General features: G+C 46.7%; 1 protein-coding gene across 5 annotated transcripts in view; it reads left to right on the top strand.

Moving 5' to 3' along the window:
* B3GAT1 (beta-1,3-glucuronyltransferase 1) overlaps positions 1–23,278 on the top strand; it is a 51,565-nt gene that overhangs the window by 8,383 nt on the left and 19,904 nt on the right. The gene's annotated exons all lie outside the window — the stretch shown is intronic.

Below are 23,278 nucleotides of genomic sequence, written 5' to 3'. Positions count from 1 at the left end.
GAATGCAGGGTAAAATTGCAGCTTGGGTGAAGTTAGCCCCGTGCAAGGGCGTTGGTGTTGGGTTGCAGATTAAATCCTCTGCTACTTTGATATCCTCTGAGCATGCCAAGGCAAAAAAATTTGTATGCACAACTGTGAGTGTGCATGCATGTGATCACGTATGTGGATGTGGAGGGGCTGAGCAAGCTGTAAGAGTAACTCTGGCTCTGAGCAGCCCTTTGCAGCCTTTTGTATGGAAACACAAAGTGACAGTGGACTGGGTGCCTGGAGTACCTCACCCTGGACTTGGCTATAAATATCAGAATGGCCCTGAGATATTCCAGCTAAACTCTTAGCTTTCTCATTTGCTCTCTCCTTCCCCATCCGCTTCTCTCTAAAGCCTCCAACGTGCAAAAGAAACACATGCCTATATTTATCCATACACCAGTGACCCCGTTAGAGGCCAGGCTATAAATACTGGCGGTGACTCTGCATGTGCAGATGCATGGAGAATCCAGTTGCTGTGGGAATGGAAGGGGGAGAAATGGGTGCAGAGCCCTGGAGAATAGACTGTGGGGAATGCTCCTGCTTTGACCAGTGGGGGACAGACAAGGATTTTCTGTCTGTCTGTCAAAGGTGGTGCAGCAGGAAATAGGAAGCAAGACCAGCTATGCTGAACCACCGACATCCCCATTCCCTGGTGTTGCTATTGGCAGGAGAGATCCAGTGGATTTTCCCTCCACTTGAGCCTTGTCTCGTGCAACAGGAGGAACTGGGCCCATCCAGTGCTGACTGCATTGCAGTGCTGGCCTGGAGGAGGAGGAGTTGGCACTACTGGAGTCACTGCTCTTCCAGTAAGGACTTCAGCCTAAGTTCCTTTTGCCCATCTCTGCAGTCTATGTACGGGGAGGACATTGCATATTGTCAAGTGCAACATTCTGGACCAGACTTTCCCTTGCATCCTCCTGCCCCCACACACTAGTGCAAATGACCTCCCTGTGTCAGCTGGGGCTGCTGTGGCTCAAAGTGAAAAGGGTCCACCCCCAAGGGCATGGTCCACGGTGGTGCTTTCAGTGCTAGATAAGGGCGGCTTTAGATGCTGCCATTGCTGCAGCAGAGGGGGATGCACTGAATCAGCATAAATCCCCCCCCCCCAGGTTCCTTTGCCACACCCTCCCAAGCCAGCATTGCTCACACTAACCCCGGAGAGGTTTAGCCTACCGGTGGATTTTCTGCAGGTGTAAACCAGAAGTAACCGTAACACTCCCTCTCTCAGTAAAACTGTTGATCTTCCAGGAGGCATAGGAGCCCATTGCCCAACACAGAAGAGCTGCTACACTGCCTTGAACAGTCAGCGAGGGCATGTTCCGACCTGGTGAAAGCAGGTGAAACTCCACTGATGGGGATTTGCAGCATACCTGAGCTTGTGATTCTATCTTGAATTCCTTCTTAGCCTGTGACTCTGTGGGTGCTTGGGGCAAAGGGCCTAGTAACACCCAGTTCTCTTCTTCTCTTTCCTCCTCATCAATCTCTCGTTCTGCAGGGAGCTGCATTGCTTCCCTCCTGTTTTCCGTGGTCCATGATCCCTCCATCACAGAGTGCAAGGAGCTGTAATTGAAAACCCACAGGAAGGGTTGGCGTTGGTGGAGTGTATGGGAAGTGAGTGATGCGGCACTGTGGCTGTTAGTGAGGTACATTAACCAAACGATAAGGAAGAGGTTTTCTAGGGTTATTAACTCTCATCCTTCACCTTAATGAAGCCATAAAACCCACTAGTGGGATTAAACTAGGGGAGAAATGCTATAAAGTTCCTGTTCCAGACCAGGAAGAGGAAGTGGTGTCTGCACAACAGGAACTTTGTTACAGGCTGGATTCAAAGCCACTAACCCATGTTGGTCCATCAAGAGTTTGAGGTTTACTTCCAAATGATAGAGGAGAGATTTGAACGTTCTTAGACGCGGAAGTCCTGGTGGGCTGAGCTTCTGTGGATGGTGGTTGGGAGGAGAAAGGGGGGAGCTCTTAAATTGAGCTTTGATCTTGTCACATCTCGGAAGCTAAGCAAGGTTAGGCTGGGTCAGTGTGTGGAAGAGAGACCTGAACAGAAAATCAAGCAATACAGGTAGGGTTGCTGGGTGTCCAGGTTTTCAACCAGAACACCCTGGTTGAAAAGGGACCCTAGTGGCACCAGTCAGGCTGCTAAAAGTACGGTCAGCAGCGCAGTAGGGCTAAGGCAGGCTCCCTGCCTGCTGTGACTCCGCATGGCTCCCAGAAGCGTCCAGCGTGTCCGGCTCCTAGATGCAGGGGCACAGCAGGAACCACAGCCAATGGGAGCTGCTGGGGCAGTGCCTGCAGGTGCGGGCAGTGTGCAGAAGCCCCCTGGCACCTCTGCCTAGGAGCTGGACATCCAACCGCTTCTGGGAGTTGCCCAAGGTAAGCGCTGCCTAGCTGAAGCCTGCACCCCAACTGTCTGTCCCAGGTCAGAACTCCCTCCCAGAGCGCACACCTCACCCCCAGTAGAGAGCCCCCTCCTGCACCCCAAGCCCCTTGGCCCTGATCCCACCCCAGAGCCTTCACCCCCAGCCAGAGCTCTCACCCCTCCTGGACCTCAACCCCCTGCCCTAACCCGGTGAAAGTGAGTGAGGGTGGGGGAGAGAGAGCAATGGGGAACGGGGGGATGGAGTGAGAGAGAGGCAGGGCCTCAGGGCAGAGGATGTCTGGTTTTGTGTGACTAAAAAGTTGGCAAACTAAATACAGGGAGTGAATTTGGTAATTTCAGATGGCCTTCTCCTTAAGTCTGTATTGAGACTATACCCCAGCATGATGTCAAGGGTTGATGAAGGCACAGTTTTTTTGGATGAGATGTAAAATCAAGATACTGACCACTTGTTTGTCTGAGACTTTGCTCAAGTGTGTGGAGGTATTGGTAAGAACTCTAAGGCTAAATTCCAGGGAAATGTATTGCATTCTGTCTTTCTATATTCCTCCTGTGGTTTCAACAGGATACAGGATTCTTCTTCCCTTGTTGACCTAAACTGTTGTAGAGTGCTGTTGTGTCTCCCTACACAGAAGTGGCTGCACTTCAGTGATGTGATACCAATATCAGGAGGCTTAGATGTATACATGTTGGGTTCCATTTTCTGGCAGGGGATTATAGAAATCAAAGCTAAGGAAGTAACCTGCAAAGCATAATTCTTTCAACATTTTCCTCTTCTGGTGGAATATCCAGTCATGATTTTCTCCTAATTATTTGAGTTTACTGGACACGTGTCTGAATTTTTTATTCTTGTAGATTGGATGGTTTTGTTTCTTTTTCCATGTTTAGATGAACATGCAGCATATTTCATTAGACTCATTAGATTAAAGCCAGAAGGGACTGACAATGATCATCTAGTCTGACCTCCTGCACATCACAGGCCACAGCACTTCAAACACCCACTTTTGCAATAGCCTGTAACCTCTGGCTGAGTTACCGAAGTCCTCAAATCTTGATTTAAAGACTTTTCAAGTTACAGAAAATCCACCATTTTGGCAGATTCTTGCATGGAAAAATTGGGAGCTAAAAAATACGTTTGACACAGCACTGCATGACATTCTCATAAGCAAATTAGGGAAATGCAGTTTAAATGAAATTAGTATAAGGTGGGTGTGAGCGCAACTGGTTGGAAGACTGTACTTGGAATAGTTATCAATAGTTTGCTGTCAAACTGGGAGGATGTATGTAATGGGCTCCCTTAGGAGTCAGTCCTGGATCCATTACTATGCAATATGTTCAGTAATTACTTGGATAACGGAGTGGAGAGTATGCTTATCAGATTTACAGGTGACACCAAGCTGGGAGAGGTTGCAAGTGCTTTGGAGGGTAGGATTAGAATTCAAAATGATAGTCTACAAATATGTTTGGGGCTGTTATAAAGAAGAAGGTGATCAATTGTTCTCCATGTCCACTGAAGACAGGACAAAAAGTAATGCACATAATCTGCCCAGAGGGAGATTTATCTTAGATATTAGGAAAAACTTTTTAACTCTAAGGGTAGTTAGGCTCTGGAATAGGCTTCCAAGGGGGATTGTAGAATTCCCATCATTGGAAGTTGTTAAGAACAGGATGGACAAACATCTGTCAGGGGTGGTCTAGGTTTACTTGGTCCTGCCTCAGGGCTGGGGGATGGACTTGGATGACTTCTCAAGGTCCTCTCCAGCCCTACATTTGTATGGTTCTATGATAGGGACTGGAGACACACTCTTCAGCTGCACAAGCGTCTCAGGGGTGATTCTGATGGGAATTCCAATTCCATTCCTTTCCAATTACCAGTCCTGAGTGACTCTGAGATGCAACTGGTTCCTGCATAACTAACTCTTGGGGTTCTCACTGCTGGTCCCCTGCTATTTCCCTTCATTGCTAAATCCTTCAAGCACAAGCAGCAAGTGTCTAGCCGTGGAGGGGCGTTAGGCAGAAATATCTGAGTATAATGATACATCAGGGCGAAATGCTAGCTCCTTAGCATTGGGAAGGAGCTTTCTGGGGCCCAGTAGATGCAGCACCTGCTTCTGCCACCAGCCTGGCAGGGAGAAGGAAAACCACAATAAAAGCTGCCTTTCCATAAATAAAATAAAAGCAAAAAGCTGGTAGGATGGGTGTCAGCAGGCTCAGTTAGTATCACTTCCTGCTGGAGCAGTTGCCTGTGGTGCTCATAAGTTGTTGTGGCTACTGCTGCAAAGAACCGTAATGAGCTGCTATGTGCATGCCATTGCCCTCTGCCAGATGCAATAGGTTCTACGCTGTGGGCAGCTGATGGGGATTCTCATGGCACTCAAATGGTTGAGGGGGTGTAGCTTTGGAAGTAGGAGGATCAGAGTTTGCTGTTGCCCCGTCCACAGCATGCAGAATACAGACAGCCGTGAAGCCCTAGGTGACAACAGATTTGTTACAATAGTTTAATGCCTTCGCCCCTCTTCCCCCTCCAATTTATCTTTTAATAACGCTGCCAACATTATTTTTCATCTCTGCCTCACATGCCCCGCTCGCTCCACGCTTTGCCTGGCAGTCCTTTCTGTCTCACCCGGACCGCTCACACAACAACGCTCTAATGGGAAGAGACACCGTCTGCTGCAGTTAATAACTTATGTTACAGACTGAGTCATTCCTGCTATGTAGGAATTGCAAACTGTGCAGCAAGCCAGAGCCAGCACCTCCATTCGGAGGGTTAAGAGGGTTGGTTCTGATTTGGGTCTGGGTCATGGGCACTCCCATAATGCCAACGCTTCACCTATAGTGCTTTCACCTGTGGATTTCTGAGCACTTCCCAAAGCTGCCACTGCTGTTTAGAGGAGAAACTGAGCCACACAGAGAGGGAAGCCACTTGCTCAAATGGGAGTCAATGGCAGGGCTGTGATAAAACCCAGGCCTTCCAACTCCTATCCTGGTGCCCTCTCCACTGAGAAGGCAGCATGTCTGGAACAGGTGAAAGGAAATCCTTTTTTTATATATATACAATATGTAAATGACTTGGGAGAATTGGCTTTTGCAGAATATTGAAATAAATCTGTGGGCATGGAGGGATTTTATGGCTTTCTCTATGTTGCACACTATGGTCACTGGGGGGGACTTCATCACAGTAGCATGGATGGCACTCAGATCCTCCTTTTCCAAAAACTCCTGGCCCTGACCTAAAAGAAAATTTCCATTTGCAGCCTGGGGGCTGTGAGCGCTTCTGATTCTACCAGCAGAGGACAGTGGTTCTCCCTCTATTGCCAGCTGCCTCCTGTGCTCTGGCTTATTATAAATGGAGACAAATAGCTTAGTATGTTTCGTTTTGCTTTTAAAGTTCAGTCACTTATAGGAATAACATCTGCTGTGATGAAGGGTAAGTGCTCTCCACTCTCATGCTTCAGGACATTTGCTGAGGTAAAAAGAAATTGCCCAACCAGGGTTAGTATTGAGGTGTATGATGCAGGAGTGCACACTTTCCAGCATTAGCTACTCTGAGAGTCTGCTGACTACAATAGGAGGCAATATTGCCTAGTGGATGGAACACTAGACTGGGACTCAGAAGATCTGGGTTCTATTCCTGGCTTTGGCAATGGTTTGCTGGGTGACTGTGGCAAGTCACTTCCCTTCCCTCTGCTTCAGTTTCCTCACCTGTGAAATGGGGATGAAGTGTCTGCAAAGCACTTTGATATTTATAGATAAAAAGGACTATGCAATATATTTTATTATTATTATTGGCTAGCTGGTCTCTTCTGGTTATTGAACTTGCTATGTTAGAACCTGCATTTCTTCCTCTTCCAGCCATGCTGAGTGGGAACTTCTCTAGCCTGGTTCATCTACTCTAGGGCTCCAGCATTTCTGGTTTTGGGACTGTTACAAGAGAAAAAGATTTGGGACCGTCCCTACCATTTAGCCATAAAGAAAGGGAGAGTGGTTGTGACCCCCTAGAACCTGCCTCTGATCCCACTGAGAGGGATCATAACCTCTCAGCTGAGAACACATGCCCTACTCCATTTAACTTCTGCTGGTGTAGTCAGAGTGGTCCGTATGGGGCTGCTCAGCCTGTTGTGTCTCTCTCCTTGAGCAGCTGCCCCTTATATTTATATCTGAGTCTGGTTCTGACCAAAAGGTCTGGCTTCTCTCTGGTTTTTCTATTCAAGGAGGGTCAGGTCTGCATGTGGGAAAACCTGTGGTGGCGCCAAGCTGGGAAGCGAGCAGTGCTGGGTTTGTTCTGTCTCCTACCCTGAAGTTATGGATGTGGCAGTGATGGAGAAGCACCTTTAGTGGTGGGAGGAGGAGGAGTATCTTCCTTTTCCAGGCCATTGTTCTCTCCCAGCAGTGCTCCCACTTGGGTGAATAATGGCCTGTTGCCTGCCTGTCCCAGCCGTGCTAGGATGGTGACAGCCATAATAATAGTGATGTAATTTGCCTGTTGATTTGAGATGTGCCATAATTACTGCAAGATTACAATATTCTTACACCACCCCTTGCAGTCCTTTACACTTCCCAAGGGCTTCTCTTGCTCATACTTACCTCACACGACGCCCAGAATTTGATCTGCTCCATTAGGATCTGTCAGATGCTTTGCCTGCCTGTCTCTCACTGATGTAATTTAGTGATGCTCCTGCCTGGCATGCCCATGGCTTCTCAAACATCCGCCCATACCTGTCTGACCATCTCCCATCATTCTGTCTGCCTCTAAGTTTAGTCACAGGGTGGGCTCTGCACACGACATGTGAAAAGGATGTTGTTGGAGGTGGGAGCTGTGGTTGGGTACAGTGAATGGGTTTGCATAGCCATGAGCAGGGATAGGTGAATCGTCATGTTCCTGGTTAGAGCTCACGTTGCTTCTGGGTTGGGGACCTGGATGGTGCATGTGCTCACTGGCTTTCACAACTCAGACAGTGGAAATGTTGGCTTAACTCTGTCTCCCACCTTCTCTTGGGCTTACCTTTCCTTGTCCTCCTGGACAGAATCCTAGAGAGAACCCTGGACCCAAAGGACAGAGCTGCACTTTGTGCATCAGGGCTGAGGTTGGTTCTTAATCAGTATTAGTTTGGGGTAAATTACCTTCTTCATGCGTCTTTGTTACAAATGCCAGATTGGTACAAGTCACATTGCCCTATCACTGACATCCGTTTCAGGACTAGTTTGCACTAATATCTGTGCAGCTGCTGAACTGAGCCCACTAACTATTTGAGTCTCGCAATCCCGGTCCACAAGGTAGCTAATTAGTCTCTTCGTTTTGCAGATTCATAGATTTCAAGATCAGAAGGGAACTTCAGATTATTCTAGAAAAGGTTCAGAGAAGGGCAACTAAAATGATTAGGGGTTTGGAACGGGTCCCATTTGAGCAGAGATTAAAGAGGCTAGGATTTTCAACTCGGAAAAGAGGAGACTAAGGGGAGATATGATAGAGGTATATAAAATCATGAGTGATGTGGAGAAAGTGAATAAGGAAAAGTTATTTACCTTGTTCCCATAGGGGCACCAAATGAAATGAATGGGCAGCAGGTTTAAAACAAATAAAAGGAAGTTCTTCTTAACACAGTACATTCCTTGCCTGAGGAGGTTGTGAAGGCTAGGACTATAACAGGGTTTAAAAGAGAACTGGATAAATTCATGGAGGTTAAGTCCATTAATGGCTATTAGCCAGGATGCGTAAGGAATGGTGTCCCTAGCCTCTGTTTGTCAGAGGGTGGAGATGGATGGCAGGAGAGAGATCACTTGATCGTTGCCGGTTAGGTTCCCTCCCTCTGGGGCACCTGGCATTGGCCGCTGTCAGTAGACAGGATACTGGGCTGGATGGACCTTTGGTCTGACTCAGTATAGCTGTTATGCTCTTTTACGTTCTAGTCTGACCTCCTGTACATTAGAGGCCATCGAATTTCATCCAGTTACCTCTGCATTGAACCCAATAACCTGTATTTGGCTAAAACATACCTTCCAGAAGGGCATCTGTTCTTGTTCTGAAGATATCAATAGATGGAGAATCTCCCTCTTCCTTTGGTAGTTTGTTCCAATAGTTAACCACCCTCACTGTAAAAATGTGTGCCCTATTTCTAACCTGAATTCATCTGGCTTTAACTTCCAGCCTTTGGTTCTTTGTTATGCCTTTTCCCTATAGATTAAAAAAGCCCCTTAGGACCCAGTATTTTGTCCCTGAGAAGGTACTTGTACACTATAATCAAGATGGAGGAAGCTGAGGTATAGGGAATCAAAGTGATTTGTCCAGGGCTATGTAGGGCCCTACTAAATTCTCGGCCATGAAAAACGTGTCACAGACAGTGAAATCTGGTCTTCCCTCCATGAAATCTGGTCTTTTGTGTGCTTTTACCTTCTACTATACAGATTTCACGGGGGAGACCAGCATTTCTCAAATTGGGGGTCCTGACCCAAAAGGGAGTTACAGGGGGGTTATGGTATTGCCAGCCCTCACTTCTGTGCTGCCTTCAGAACTGGGTGGTTGCAGATTGGCGGCCGTTGGTCAGGCACCCAGCTCAGAAGGCAGCAGCAGCAGCACAGAAGTAAGGATGGTAATACCATAACATGCCACCTTAGCCTGTGCTGCTGTTAGCAGCAGCTCTGCCTCCAGAGCTGGGATCTCAGCCAGCAGCAGCCGCCGCTCTCTAGCTGCTCAGCTCTGAAGGCAGCACAACCACCAGCAACAGCACAGAAGTAAGGATAGCAGTATCACAACCCTTGCCTCCCAATAACCTTCCAAACCCTTCCAAACTCCTTTTTGGGTCAGGAGCCCTACAATTACACCACCATGAAATTTCAGATTTAAATAACTGAAACTGTGAAAAGTATGATTTTTAAATTCCTATGACTGTGAAATTGACCAAAATGGACCATGAATTTGGTATGGCCCTAGGGCCATGGAAGGAGGCAGTGTCAGAGCCAGGTGTAGAACTAGGGTAAGCACCTCAATTGAAAATGGTCAGTCTATCTCTGGAAGCTGGGTGAGCTGCATAGTTGGTACATCCAGTGCCAGGCACTCTGACCTAGAGTTTGACTAGAATCCACATTTTCCCTCCCTGAGCCAAGCCTGAATAGCTGGGCACAAGGGGGTTTATGTGGGATGGGAGGAAGAGTCCTCTTTCTTCAGGCTCCCGAATGGCAAAGGAGCCATTCTGCTTGGGACTGTAATAATAGCTGCTGGTGTGGCCCTGTTCAGGTGGGGTCTGGGAAACAGTCTGGCCTGGTCCCCCTTGCAGCCAAGTTTGCAGAGGTGGGTTCTGTGGAGCCTGGCTTCTTGGTGTGCAGGGGGCATGGACTCCCTGTGTGTTGGAACCCCATTGGGAGGTGGGGTCCGTCACAACCACCATGGAGAAACGGGTGAGGAGAGACAAGATAGTCAGTTTAAAATGACCCCTCCCCTTGTTTCCAAGCAGACGGGTGGGTGGGTTTATGGCTGCACTAATGGACTGTGGGACTGCGAGCAGGGATTGATTGCACTGTAAGTTGCTGAGTTATTGTTGGATGTGCCTTTTTTCTTTTTTACCCCCTCCCTTCACTGTGGCGTTTAAAAAAATCAATGCTAATCCCTTGGTCCCATTAGTGACTTGTACAGAGGTCACCTCCTGGCAATCTCTATCCCTCCTCTACCCCAGACTAAGCAGGGCTTGGAAGCTGAGCCATACCTTGAAAGAGACCATCCAATAGGAGTGTGAGCCAGGGATCTCCTTTGGCCATAAGCTCTGGTTGGCACTGGCTGGTGCCCACCTGCCTGTTGGGTATTCCGCTGTTCTCCCGACTTCAGCCTGCCCCTCAATCCCAGCCAACTGCAGGAATTGGTCTTTGTGACTCAGTGGGCAGCACTGGTTCCTCTGAAGTGGTGCTGATACTATATGCCCTCAGCATGGCATCAGGGAGTGCTTTGATGCTGGAGTTGGTTTTGCTCAGACATGGTGGGGGGGATTCAAGACCCTGTGGCTCTAGTAGGATGCAGTAGTTTTAACCCAAGGGTTCTAGTTGTTAAGGATTGACAATACACTCATTTTGGAGACATCCTGCCTCCCAGAATTTCACCTGCATTTTCAGTTGAATATGGCCTTCCTCATTGCTTCCTGCCCTGAGCTGTTGGTTGTGTTAACAACTCTCCAACTGTCCCCCAGATGCAGCCACATTTCAGTGGTACTGGCATACAAAGTCCAACACTTTCAAAAGTGACTTGATTTTGGGTGCCTCAGTTTTACTGTGTCCAACCTGACACCCCTCAAAAGGGTCTGAGTTTTCAGAGTGCTGAGCCACCTGCCTTTTTAAAATAAGGCCTCTTCTAAGGGGTCCCAGGTTGGCCACCCACAATCACTAGTCTCTTTTGGAAAATCCTTGGCCAAGGTCTGTAACACAGCTCTGGGATCTTTCAGGATGAAGGCACCAGACAAATGCAAAGATAAATTGCTCCTGTCCCTCTATCTGTCCCCTACTCACAATAGGAGAGAGGCAGGTTTCTCACTATTCTCATGTTACAGTCAAAGTGCTGCAAGGTTTAATGCTTTTTCCTTTTAAATATTATATTAGAATTTGGTTATTAATAATTTTTAAAATAGCGCAGGACTCCTTTTCCGTCTGGTTTCAATAATTAAAAATAAGTGCTGACATCTCAGAAGCAGGGGCTCGCACACTGAGTTAGCAGGATGTTTTCCAGCTGACGTTCACAGTAGGGAAAGGCGTGTGTGGGAGGGATGTTCAAATGGCTCTGATTGATTGCTGAGCAAGGCAACAGGCCCTGCAGAGTTCCCTCTGCCTCTCCCAGCCACTGAGTCAAATGGCAAGGCTGTGTGGGAAGTGAGAAATTTCATCTCCACGTCTATAACTGAGAACATAATACAGATCCATCTGGGAGATAAAACTGGGGAATGTGGAGCTCTGGGTGCAGGTCCCATCTCCTGCTAATTGACTCATAGGCTCGAGTGTCTTTAGGGTGGTCAACGGCTCTTGGGATTGTCTGCTATCCTTGAAACTGATGAGGAGTCTGGAACCCAACAGCAAGAAGGAAGGTTTCTCGGGTCTTGTTTGCCCACTCTTGTGGGAGGCAGAGAACTCAGGGCAACTTCTTCACTTGGGGAGGTTGGAGAAAGACTTACCACCACCCCCCCCGTTCCCTCCATGGATCTCTCCTACTCCTCACTGGTGACTTGCTGAGGCCCTGGCATCGTGACAGAGTGGGAGGCCCAAGCACTACTGGCAGAGCTATGCCAGCAGTACACATTCAGCCAGCAGCAGGTTGTTGGCTCAGCAGTAACTACTCAGCTTAGTTTCCTACGTCTCCTCTCTTGGGTCTGTGCAAGGGTTGTCTCACAGGAAAGGCACAGGAAGTTTTCAGGGGCTGGATCTTAGTTGGAAGTCAGTTTCAATAATACAATGCAAGGTATCAGCAGTGATCCTGGCATGGGTAAATCTGTATTATGACAATTGGACTTTTAATCCACAGATCTCAGTGCACGCTACAAAGGAGGTCATTATCCCCATTTTACATTTGGGAAAACTGAGGCACAGAGATGAAGAGTCTTGCCCAAGGTCATCAGTGGCTAGTGGCAAAGCTAGGAATAGAATCTAGGTCTCCTGAGTCCCAGTTCACTGCTCTATCCACTTCCCCCATCCCAAAGTGAATACAACAGTTGTGAGAACCAAAGGCTAATTAGTGGGGGCTAGTCAAGCTTTTAGCTTGTCTGGCTGGTATTCACCCAGTTCCTTTTAAGACTCTTGACCCACTTGCTTATTGCAAGAAATGTGTCTTGGTATCAATTTATAAATTTAATTAAAACTCATAAAATAAACTAAAATCAAGAAAACATTGCCAAAGCTAAAATGTTATTGTTACTTACTTTGAAGCAAGAATAAAGGCCAACAGCTATCAAATCAAGGTCAAATCAATGAGTTAGACTCATCATGAAATAAGTTAAATCATCAACTTAATACTCAAAATAACCAACCCTTATAGATTTTTTTAGAGGATTTTAAGAAAGTGGCTGTCAGTTTGGTTATAAATCCCAGCAAAAGAATTTGATCAATGTCCATCAAATCTATAACTTGGAGCTGATTACATGTCTTAATACTGAAACTAAATTATTATCTCATGTCTGAACCACCATCTCAGAGCCCATTATAGAGCTGCCTTCTTGGAGTTCTGTTCCTGTGCTGTGGCTAACCCTTTCCTCCCATCAAGAGAGCTATTAGCAATACAGACCTCAACAGAACACTTTTGAGAAGCGTCACTTTGACAACTCCTGTTTACCAGAAATTCCAGGCGACAGTTTCAAATCCCTCAAGACTTTTAAACATAGAACACAGAGCAGGCTGAAACTAATAGTTCTGTGGGACAATATCTAGGGCCATTTTGGCCAGGGAACTTCTCCTGGGGCCTGCCCCATGTGGACTTCAGGGATGGGCACGTCTCTTCAGCTCTGTGCCTCAGTTTTCCCATCTGTAAAATAGGGATAATGACCTCCTTTGTAGAGTGCACTGAGATCTGTGGATGACAAGTGCATTGCTACACTTTCACACCCTAACCTTAGAGAATCTAATCAGACTCCCAGCTAATAAAAACAAAGGACAGGAGTGGAAAAACGGAAAGCTACTGAAGATAAACGGGGATTCACGAACTCTTCAGCTAGCAGTCTTCTGGACTCTGAGGGTAGGAGCTGGAACTGTAGGCAAGGAGCCAGACAGTACTGTTGAACTAGAACAGCACTCCTTGCCAACAAACCTTCAGGTGCTGGGAGACTGGTGAGAGGCTGGCAGAACCTGTCCGTTCATGTCTTGACTCCTCTTCCCCAAGATGTCCGAGTCTTGGGGATTCAGAAGCATTGTCACCAGTTTCAAAAAGTTTGACATAAAAAAAATCATATAAATATAGCTGATTGCTAAGGTTTTTTCCAACAACCAGTCATTCAACGTTCCCCCATCAGCAGCGTTAAAAATAACTTGACCAACTCATGATTAAAGTCATTCTTCTTTTCCCAAATGAGACAATTTATCGTAATTTTTCTATTTGGAAGTGAGCTATAAATCATCTTGATAGAGAAAAGTTACTTTAAACCCCATCAAAATGAAACTTGTTTAAAACGTAAAATATTTTAACACGTATCTAAAGTCTGCATTCCTGTATATGCTATTTCTCACTCACAGGGGAATGATAGGAACAGGTAGTGTGGTCCAGTGGTCCATCCCATGTCAAAATATACCAAGTAAATATCCTTGAATCAAACTCTTATAAGTTCTCATGTAGATTTCTGACTTTGCCTATCTATACATTTTGATTACTATTGGTGGAAATCTTTTTTTTGGTTGGTTTGCGTGTGTACAGTGAAATCAACATTTATTGACATTTACAGAGAAAAATCCAAACCTAAACATAAAGCATGGCCAGACTGGGTGAGAGGAGGGGTCTATATAGTCTAGCATCCTATCTGCAACAGTGGCCAGTAACAGCTGCTTCTGAGGAAGGTGCAAGAAACCCTGCAGTACCAGTTTATGGGATAACCTGAGCCCTGGGAAAGTTCCTTCCTGATCCCTGTAAATTAGAGGTTGTCCTAAGCGCTGAAGCTTAAGGGTTGATACCCCTCCTAAAATTCTTCTGCTTTTTTAAAAATGTTTTATGAATCTGAATTGTCATCTTATCCATATACACAACTAATCCTTTTTGAATCCTACTAAATTCTTGGCCTCAGTGGTATCCTGTGGCAATGAGATTCCACAAGCTAATTGTGCAATGTGTGTAACAGGTGTTTCCATTAATCAATTTTGAATTTGTCACCTTTACATTTAATTGGATATCCCCTTTGTCTTATAATAAGAGAATGGGGTGAATTGAAGTTCCCAATCCACCTTGTTTATCCTAGTCATCACAGCACAGGGCTGGGAGTTGGGAGATCTGGATCCATTCTTGTCTTAGACACTGATTTTCTGTGTGACTTTGAGTAAATTACTCAATCTCCATGTGCCTCAGTTTTGCCGGCAATAATGATACTTAACAAAAGCACTTTGAGATCTATGGGTGAAAAGTGTTAACGCACCTTTAGAGCCCTTGGAAGGAGGCTGTGTTCTGTGTAACCAAGGTTCAAATGTGGCAGACAGGCAAGATTTTCAAGTAGCTCTGGTTAAAACTTTTGAAATGAGAAATTTATTCGTGAGAAATGGCCTTTTTTCAAAATCTGAAGATTTCCCTTTTTTCTTCAGTGTTCAATTTTTGATTACATTTGAAAATTAAAAAAAGTACTCACTTTTTCTCACCCTTCCCCATCTTTCCCTCTCACCTTCTCCCCCCTACCTGCTTTTCAATAGGAAAAATGGTTGGGGGGGGAGAAGGAAAGGACAAGCTGGGAGGACAAGTAGCCCTAGAAAGCCAAACATTGAAAATGTATAAAAATCTTCATGAAAACTTTCAAACAAACAGGTCCTTTTTGAAACCTGTGGTATGAAAAAATGCTTTCCATGCTTCAAGCAAGCATAGGTGTGTGTGTGCACATATGTATGTGCTGGTGCAGACATATTTAGAGGTGAAGATTTAATCATGTATTCAAGGAGGTTCTCCATTATATGCTTGGAGGAAGTATTACGTGGTAGGGAGAGCAGAGGGACTAACAATCAAGACTCCTCAGTTCTATTCCCAGTCCTCCTATTGACTTATTGAACAAACTTAATCACGTCCCTTCACCTCTCTGTGCCTTGGCTTCACCATCTGTATACAGGTTCTCTGGCTGTATTTCACTCACAGGGGAGTGGCAAAGATATTGTGCTAGGCTTTGCCCATGATCATGGAGTCTGAGCTGGGCAGAAGTGCCCTGGAGTCTATATCCCTGTGCACAGGGTACTGTAATCCACTCCAGACTGTGATGGCCTGTGGGACAAAAGGCCTGTGCTGAGCCTGGCCCTTCCTTATCCTTTCTTGGAAACTGCTGGATACCAGTCAAGACTGATGGGCACCTTGGCAAGAGAGATGCTGCTACCATCTTAGGAGCTGCAGTGGCACTGCAGAATAACAACCAATGGGGGGGCAGGAGGGTCTCTCCTCTCAGCCCAGCTGATCCAGTGTGGTCAGTGCTCCAGCCTAGTTCTTTACTGCTTTTAGCTAAATCCCCACTCTGTTGGGGAGCAAAAGACTGCATCTGTCACTGCATGGATTCTGAGGGACAGCCTGGGATTTCCCATCTGCAGTACCCCAGAAGCCTTGGTTACCTGGAGATGGAGACTCTGCCCCTGCCCCCATCCCTATGGTGGCCCTTCTGGCTGCATGCAGAAGCATAGTGCACTCCCAGAAACTAAGCCAGATAGAGTGTGACAGATTTATGTTACCGATTTGCCTGGGGCTTTAGGTGATTAGGCTGAGGCTGCAGGATTTTTAGGGGAGGAGATGAAGCAGCACACCAAGTGACTGGTTTTAAAGCTTTATTACTTAAATAACAGTGGTGAGTGCTGGCTGCACCCCACGTTACTTGGAGGAAGGAAGAAAGAGTTAGTGCCCAGGCCCTATATACTTCAGACATACACAACCCAAGGCTGGCCAAGCTTGGGTGTAACGTAAGAAGAAGAGGGAGAAGGGTAGATGAGAGTGTTGTTTTCTGCACAAGCCGTTTAGAGTTTGCTGTTGATTTTTTACTTGCTTTAGCTTTTGGGAGGGTTTTAAGCCCTGGGTTTTTCCGGGGGCATTTTTGTTTAGGGACCTTTGCCTCCCGTGCTCTTGGTACCAGTTTGAACAGCTCAGACATGGTATTTCAGTTCTGACCTGCAACCCATCCTACTTCTCCAGTCCTGGTCTCCCAGCACAGCTCTGATCCACTTCATCCCTGGCCAACAGCCTCCTGCAATCCAGTCTTGGGCTCCTTTCCACAGCTCAGCTGGTGCTCCTCAGTCCTGCCCTACAGAAACCTCTGCTAATCTAGCATGGGACCCCTCCTGAGCAGCGTCTACAAATTCATGGCCATCTCTGTGGGTTTTGTGATATGGACAATACGAGAGCAAGCAGGTAGAGATCCCCACAGAGGTTTTATTTGGGATGTGAGAGAGGTTGTGCAGCCTGGTTTCCAATGGCAAAGGGCACAGAATTATGACAACTCTTTATATAGTGCCCAGGCCACCTTCAGGCAAGATGGTAGTGATCACTGCCCTGAGGAGCATCAAATCGAAATGGGCAACATAGATAGTTGAGGGGCTATAACAGAAAGCCAAGGACAGAGTAGTGGCGATTAGCACCATCACAATATTATCATGTTAGTTAACTATGTCAGTGCCATGTCTTGTCTTAGATTCATAGATTAGATTCATAGATTATTATTAGGGTTGGAAGGGACCTCAAGAGATCATCTAGTCCAACCCCCTGCTCAAAGCAGGACCAGTCCCCAAATGGCCCCCTCAAGGATTGAACTCACTCAGGGCCAGGGCTTCCTTCTTCATGCTGCCTGGTATGTTACTCTGGAAGCAGTTGCAGTGAAATCAGTGGGCTTACACATGGCTTAAGGTACTGCTTGCTAGGCCCCATATCAGCACAGCACTTACTTGAAACATTGGCTTAAGTGCTTAGGTGAATATGTGTAGACTCAAGCATGTGCTTTGCTGAATCAGAGCGCGCATGTGGTGTGTGTGTATGTGTGTGTGCGTGCACGCACCTTGTTGTGCTACTGGTTGTCTGAGGTGAGTGTTCAGGTTTATAAGGATGATAATGGAAAACCTTGCTGCTGATCTTGGGCCACTGGTTCAACACCGTAGACTTCTGGCCCATTGGAATAAGTGGTAGCTGTTTAGCTATCGTGGCTGAGTTTGTTCTTCTGCTGGACAGCAGAGCAGAGCAGCAATCTATGAGTAATAGATCATTTGAATCGCTTGACCTGCCTCTAATCCTTCATTTGATTTGAGCTGTGCTTCATGCATCCTGGTACATCAGCTCAAGCCTGGGTGCTCCATTACACATCCTCCTGGGATCATTGTAGTATTGAGTTCCCCATCCCTTATCCCACATGCAGGGGAGTTGGAGGTTAAAGCTGGCAGCTCTGATTAACCCCCCATGTGCTTATTATTATGCACTGGCTCTGAGTCCTTTAAAAGAAAGCATGCCCATTCTGTTCTGCTTAATAACTGCACAGTAATTAGCTTCACAGTTCTGCTACTATACTTATAATAGCCACTATTAAAGTTATAGAGGTTTAGGCAGTAATGACTTACGAAGTAATTAATGAGCAAGAGGTGTTATTGCTACCTTTATTTTTAGATTGTGTTTCACGGGCCATCTCTGCCAAATGCCAAAATCTCAAATGAAACATCTTCCAGCGACGTTCCCTGCTCCCCTTTTCCCAGTTCTCCCCAATAACCAAGCCTGGACTCATGAGGAACTACCTGTTTGATAGCCAATTATCTATATTTCCTATGTGTTGTCCAGTAGTTAAAGCAATTAGCTGGACACCGGAGCTGTTTGCAGCTCTGTTACTGACTTGCTGTGTGACCTTGGGCAAATCTCTTAACTGCTATGTGCCTCGGTTATCCCATTTATAAAATGGGAATAATAGTGCTTCTCTAGAGAAGCAGGTGTTGTGAAGTTCAGTTTGCTAATGTTTATGAAATACTTTTGAGATCCTTGGATAAATGATACTATTGAAAGGGAAGAATTTATTCTCATCTCATCTTCTGGACTAAAGCTAGATCTTTGGTCTTAAAGCTTATATCTTTGGGCTCCTTCCAGTCCTGCTGAGTTGCAGCACGTCAGTGCCAAAATTGCATGATGTGGTGTGATGTTCAACTCCACTAAAGTTTATGGGTCAGTTCCTATTGTTCAGCTCCCCTTGAAACCAAGGGGAGTTTTACCAGTGAAACTGGCCAATTTGCAGTTACGCCAATCAGTGAATGTGGCCCCTGGAAATTAGAACTGGGAATTAACTTCTAATTTGCCTAATTCATCCCCAAAGTCATCTTCCGTACAAGACAGGAGATTAAAAAAGTCAGTGTAATTTAAAATGTTGTTTGGTGGCAGGGAATTCAGCTCACGTTTAGCCCCAAATATAAGTTCTGTAAGAAAGTTATCTTTCAAACTGTCCTGTGAATAGACGTAGCTTGAGTGGAATATAGTGGCTAGCACTGTACCGTGCACCTTCTGGGCCATCATCCTGTCTGTAACGGTGGCCAGAACATTGCAATGTCAGTTATGAGATAACCTGACCCCAGGGCAAGTTCCTTTCTGACCCCTAGTTGTTAGATGTTTGGTTCATGCCCTGAAGGATGAGGGTTTGTATCACTTCCAAAGTTGTTTTTGTTTTTAAAAATGTGTTGTTGTAATTCTGGCTCATCCTGTTATCCAGATAAATATCCAGTCGGTTTTACAGTCCTGCTAAGCTCTTGGCTTCAGTGATGTCTTGCAGCAATAAGTGTATTGAATATTTAGATAAATTCAGTTTAAATATTTTTATATTAATTTCCTATAAACATTGCCCCATGCAAACCAGGAAACCCAAACACAACAGCATGAGGGCTGTATATGAAAAAGGGATGGTGAAACTGACTAAACCAGCTTGCAAATCTAAGCAGCCTTGTTTCAAAATTTAACAAGTGACACAGCTGATGTCAAGTAAAGTCAATATTTAAAAAAAAAAAAATCTTTGAGTGTTTGTTTATCCTTCAGTATTGTAATGTATTGACTGTGCACTGCTGCTCCCTCTTGGATGGAATAAAAACTACTCCACTGTGTGTCATAATCATGCTTGCAGTGAATCTAAATGCATTTCTGGGAAAGACAGGCTTTTCAGCCTAAAAGAAACACTCGTGTTTGGTTTGAATTTTTTTGCGGAAAAAAGGCAATTTTTTTGTTTTGTTCTGAGTTGAAAATTTGTTTTGTTTCAGAGCAATATTTAATCTTCATTTTTCACAGAGAGGCTGGCCCAAAGGTGCCCTTCCCTAGATCTAACTAGGCTTGGGGTACCGAACCAGAGCAGTAGTGCATTCTCCTTGCTCTGTTCTGCATGTGGCTATCCCATTCTAGGTTGACCATTTCTTCACCATCCTCTGGTCCCGTTATGCCCTTTTCAGCCTGCAGTCCCATTATTATTGTGGTGCTGCCTAGGAATCTCAATCAATGATCAGGGCCCCATTGTGGCAGGTACTGTCCTGACAAGAGACCAAGGAAGAGGGTATCGGCTCCTGAGAGCGAGCAATCTAGGTTTCAGATGGGAGGCAGCAGGTGGGCAAAACGGACAAATGAGGTGAGGATGACTTGGCAGTAAGGTACTGATGAAACGAGCAGTCGAGCAAGAAAACAGTTCTGCTCTACCTGGTTCCTTAATTCATGCCAGACGAAGGTGACTAGTTGGCACTGCAGTAGAGAGAGGTCTCAGGGTGGGGTTTAAAAGAGGCTAAGGTAGAAACTTTATGAATTTGGGTGGAGGCTTTTTTCCATGTATGGTAGGGATCAGGATGGGAGAAAACAGGGGACTGAGGGAGAGGTGGACAAGTGAATGATTGTGGCAAGCATTATTGGTCTCATAAGAAGCCTCCTTTCCAGGGGAGAAAGTTTCATCAGCTATTGTTCCAGCCATGCTAAAATAGGATGGCCGCTGACACATCCAGGTACTTCCAGAATGGCGCGACCTCACACGTCATGCTGGCTTGGGGTGGGGTGCTCTGCAAAATGGGGACCTCTGTGTACTGTGTGTGAGAGGTCATGCCAGCGGGGGTGGAGCAGCACGTTCTGATACTGGACAAAACCATTCTGGTACCAGACAGGGAGAAGTGTTAACAAAAACAGGACTGCCCAGCTTATCACCAGACGAATGGCCTGCCTCTGCTAGAAACGTGTCTCTGTGAGGAGGAGGAGTGTAACTTGCAGGGAAGGAAAGGTCTTGTGATGAGAACATTAGTCACAGCTAAGGGGAACTGATTACCTACATTTGCATGGGGTCCCAGAGGCCTTTATGGCTTGACAGAAGCCCTGGATTCCAAGAAGGTTGAGGATTATTAGGGAAGGAAGTGTTTCCATGGCAGAGTGCCCATGAACTCTCTGCTCTCTGCTGGCATGCGGGGGAATGAAGGCAAGCCAAACCCACCAGCTATCCCCACTGGGCATGGGGCGGGCTGCTTTGACCTCTGGCTGCTGGACAGCCGGAGTGGTAGACAGTTGACACGGGAGCAGTTAAGTACTCTGCAGCCAGTTATAGGGAATCAATGCTGAATAAGGCCATGCAGAAATATCTGGCATGCGCTCTCCCCTGTGTCAATGGGAGGGAAACCAGTCCAGCATCCGGCTCTCTTTCCTGCCCGCTGTATGGATTGCAGGGTTTGTCTGTCCGTGGGTAGGATGCTGGTGAATTGGCTCTGGAGCAGCAAGTGGAGAAAGCATTGTAGGTGCATCCATACAGCATCTGGGATGCGTGATTCCCAGCTCAGGTAGACACATACATGCACTAGCTAGCGCATTAACTAACTCCCAGGTATGTACTTGGGCAGCTAGCTCAAGCAGAGCCACCTGCTCTAGGAAATACACTCCCCTGCTTCTATATAGATGCACCTTCTACGGCTAGAGCACTGAATTTCAAGGTGCCTGCCCTGGGTCAGGAGCATGCACTGTGTGCCATTCATTGCGATCTTTTGCCAGCTGCTGTAAGTTGGCTCTCAGAAGCTCCTTAGCGTGTCCGTTTCTCCTCCTGCTTTCCAATGGTATCAGCTGTTGCTCAGTGCGTTCATGGCATAGGTACTCTACTGAGCAAGGAGTTCGGTCCCTTTAGAGCTGCACGCCACAAGAGCTGTCCATGGAGAGACTTTAAGGTTGTATTTCAAAGAGCAGATGCTATGGCTGTGTAAGTGGGTGCAGGTCTTAGGGTAAATGACCCCAGAGCTCTCTGCCCTGTGTTTAGGAAACCACCAGGGCAAGAGGACGAGGCCAGCTGTGATAAGACTTGATCTCCCCAAGGTGCTGTGTGCACAGGGGGGACTGCTATGACCCAGTCTGGCTTAGGAGCCAGCCTCTGCTTGTGTGAAAGGGAAATCCTTGCTGGCAAGAAGCTTCCCTTTGTCCCTGGTGTATGTTGTCTGGACAAAGCTGCTCTCTGGTGCTGAGAAATCTAAGCTGAAGGAGCAACTAGGAGTTTGGCCACACAAAGCGCTTCCTGGACTCCACCTTTGAAGCGGGTTGTGAAAGCCTTTTCCTGTTAGTATGATGACGGGGCAATGGGAAGCTTGGTTCCAATAGATGAGATCCTCCACCACTGGCTGCAGCTTTCCTGATCCTTCACAGGCCCCTTGAGTGTTATTGGGGTCTGTCCTTTTCCTAATATATCTGCTACCAGGGTAGGTGGCAACTCTGATTACACAGAATGCATCCTGTGATAAGAGGCTTGAATGAGGGCTAGTGTGTGCCATGAACCCTCAGAAGGGCATGCAACTTGGGCAGTGTGGATCTGCAGATCAGACCCTATTCTAGAGGACCCTACAAGGTCTTTGGAATGTGCAATAGCACGTATCCCACCAATGAGAAATCTTTGGATGTGCAGTTTGTAGCTTTCATATAAGCATCTGTAGATATCCTAATGTCCCAGCACAGTGTGTGTTTGGGGTCGGGGAGAGAGTGGGACAGGGGACTCCCCTTCAACCTAAGAAGTGAGCAAGGTGAGGGTTCCAGAGTATAACAATGAAGGAGAAAAAGACAAATCAGTCAGAGGTTTTGCTGTGTAGGCAACTATTTTCCTGAACCCAGTGCAACTCACCCTGTATCAGATCCTCCCCTGCCTTTGGCCAGGGTATTCTCTGGGTGCCCCTTGTCTTCTGCAATGCACGGGTTTGTGTGGCTGACCAAGGCATTCCCCCCAGGGAGTGAGTGCACTAAACCACTGTCTGTGTTTGCAAACTGTCCACCCTGCGAGTGCCGGCTAAGTGCTGTACACTGCTTGCCAAGATAAAACCTAGATAAAATACAGTCTGCTTAAAACTTGTGTGTGCTTTTGTTGAATCAGACTAAGCCAGTGTGGCAGCTTAATATACTGCAGTCCTGGCAGTTCAGAAAGGGTGGAAATGAATGCGGAGCAAGTCTGCAGGAGGACAGGAGACCAAAGGCTAGGGAATAGGTTCCTCCAGGTGGTAGAAATGGAGGTGGGAGGGGTTGGGGGATTTGCACTGGGATTGTTATAGTGACACATGGAGTACAGAGTAACCCATGTCATTGCAGCAACCTCCCCAATAGCATTTGAATGAAGATCTCCCATCAGATGGGGGTAGCATTGGATTCTTTGCCAAGCCCTCCACCTGGCAGAGAGCAGCACAATTCAGTGGTCAGAGCACAGGACTGGGAGCCAGCTCCTGCATTCTAATCCTGCCTCTACCACTGGTTTACATGTCAGGCAAGTCACTTAATCATTCTGGCTCTCTGCTTCCCTGCTGTACAATGGGAGCAACACCTCGGAGGGGGCTCCGGAGGCTTGCTTAGTGACAAGAGATGCTCTGAAGACGTAAAGGGCTAGTTATTGTCCCCTCCAAACTGGCTAGTGCCTCCCACTGGCTAGGATAGTTCTGGATTTCTCCTTCCTTCTGTGCAAAGCTGGGAACAGATACCATACAGGGGGTGGGGAAGGTTGGCCTTTTTCTCACTGACCCGGTCTTGCTGCTTGGGCCATTTGCAGTTTGCCAGTAGCAAAGCAGATTGAAAATCTGCAGAGGTCAGAATGTGACGTGGCTGTTTACAGCTCATGGAGGCTGATGTACTGGTGCAGGGCTCCTGTGGGGCAGCCAGAGGCTAATGCAGGCCACAGTGGCAGATGACAATTGCTGGATATGCTCTGGGATCCATACACATGGCTATTTGCCTAAAGTTCATGCCCAGGTGCCCATTTCTCACCTGAG

This window comes from Gopherus flavomarginatus, chromosome 13 (assembly GCF_025201925.1).
Source record: "Gopherus flavomarginatus isolate rGopFla2 chromosome 13, rGopFla2.mat.asm, whole genome shotgun sequence".
Taxonomy (NCBI): Eukaryota; Metazoa; Chordata; order Testudines; family Testudinidae; genus Gopherus; species Gopherus flavomarginatus.
This window is presented reverse-complemented; position numbering and strand designations above follow the sequence as displayed.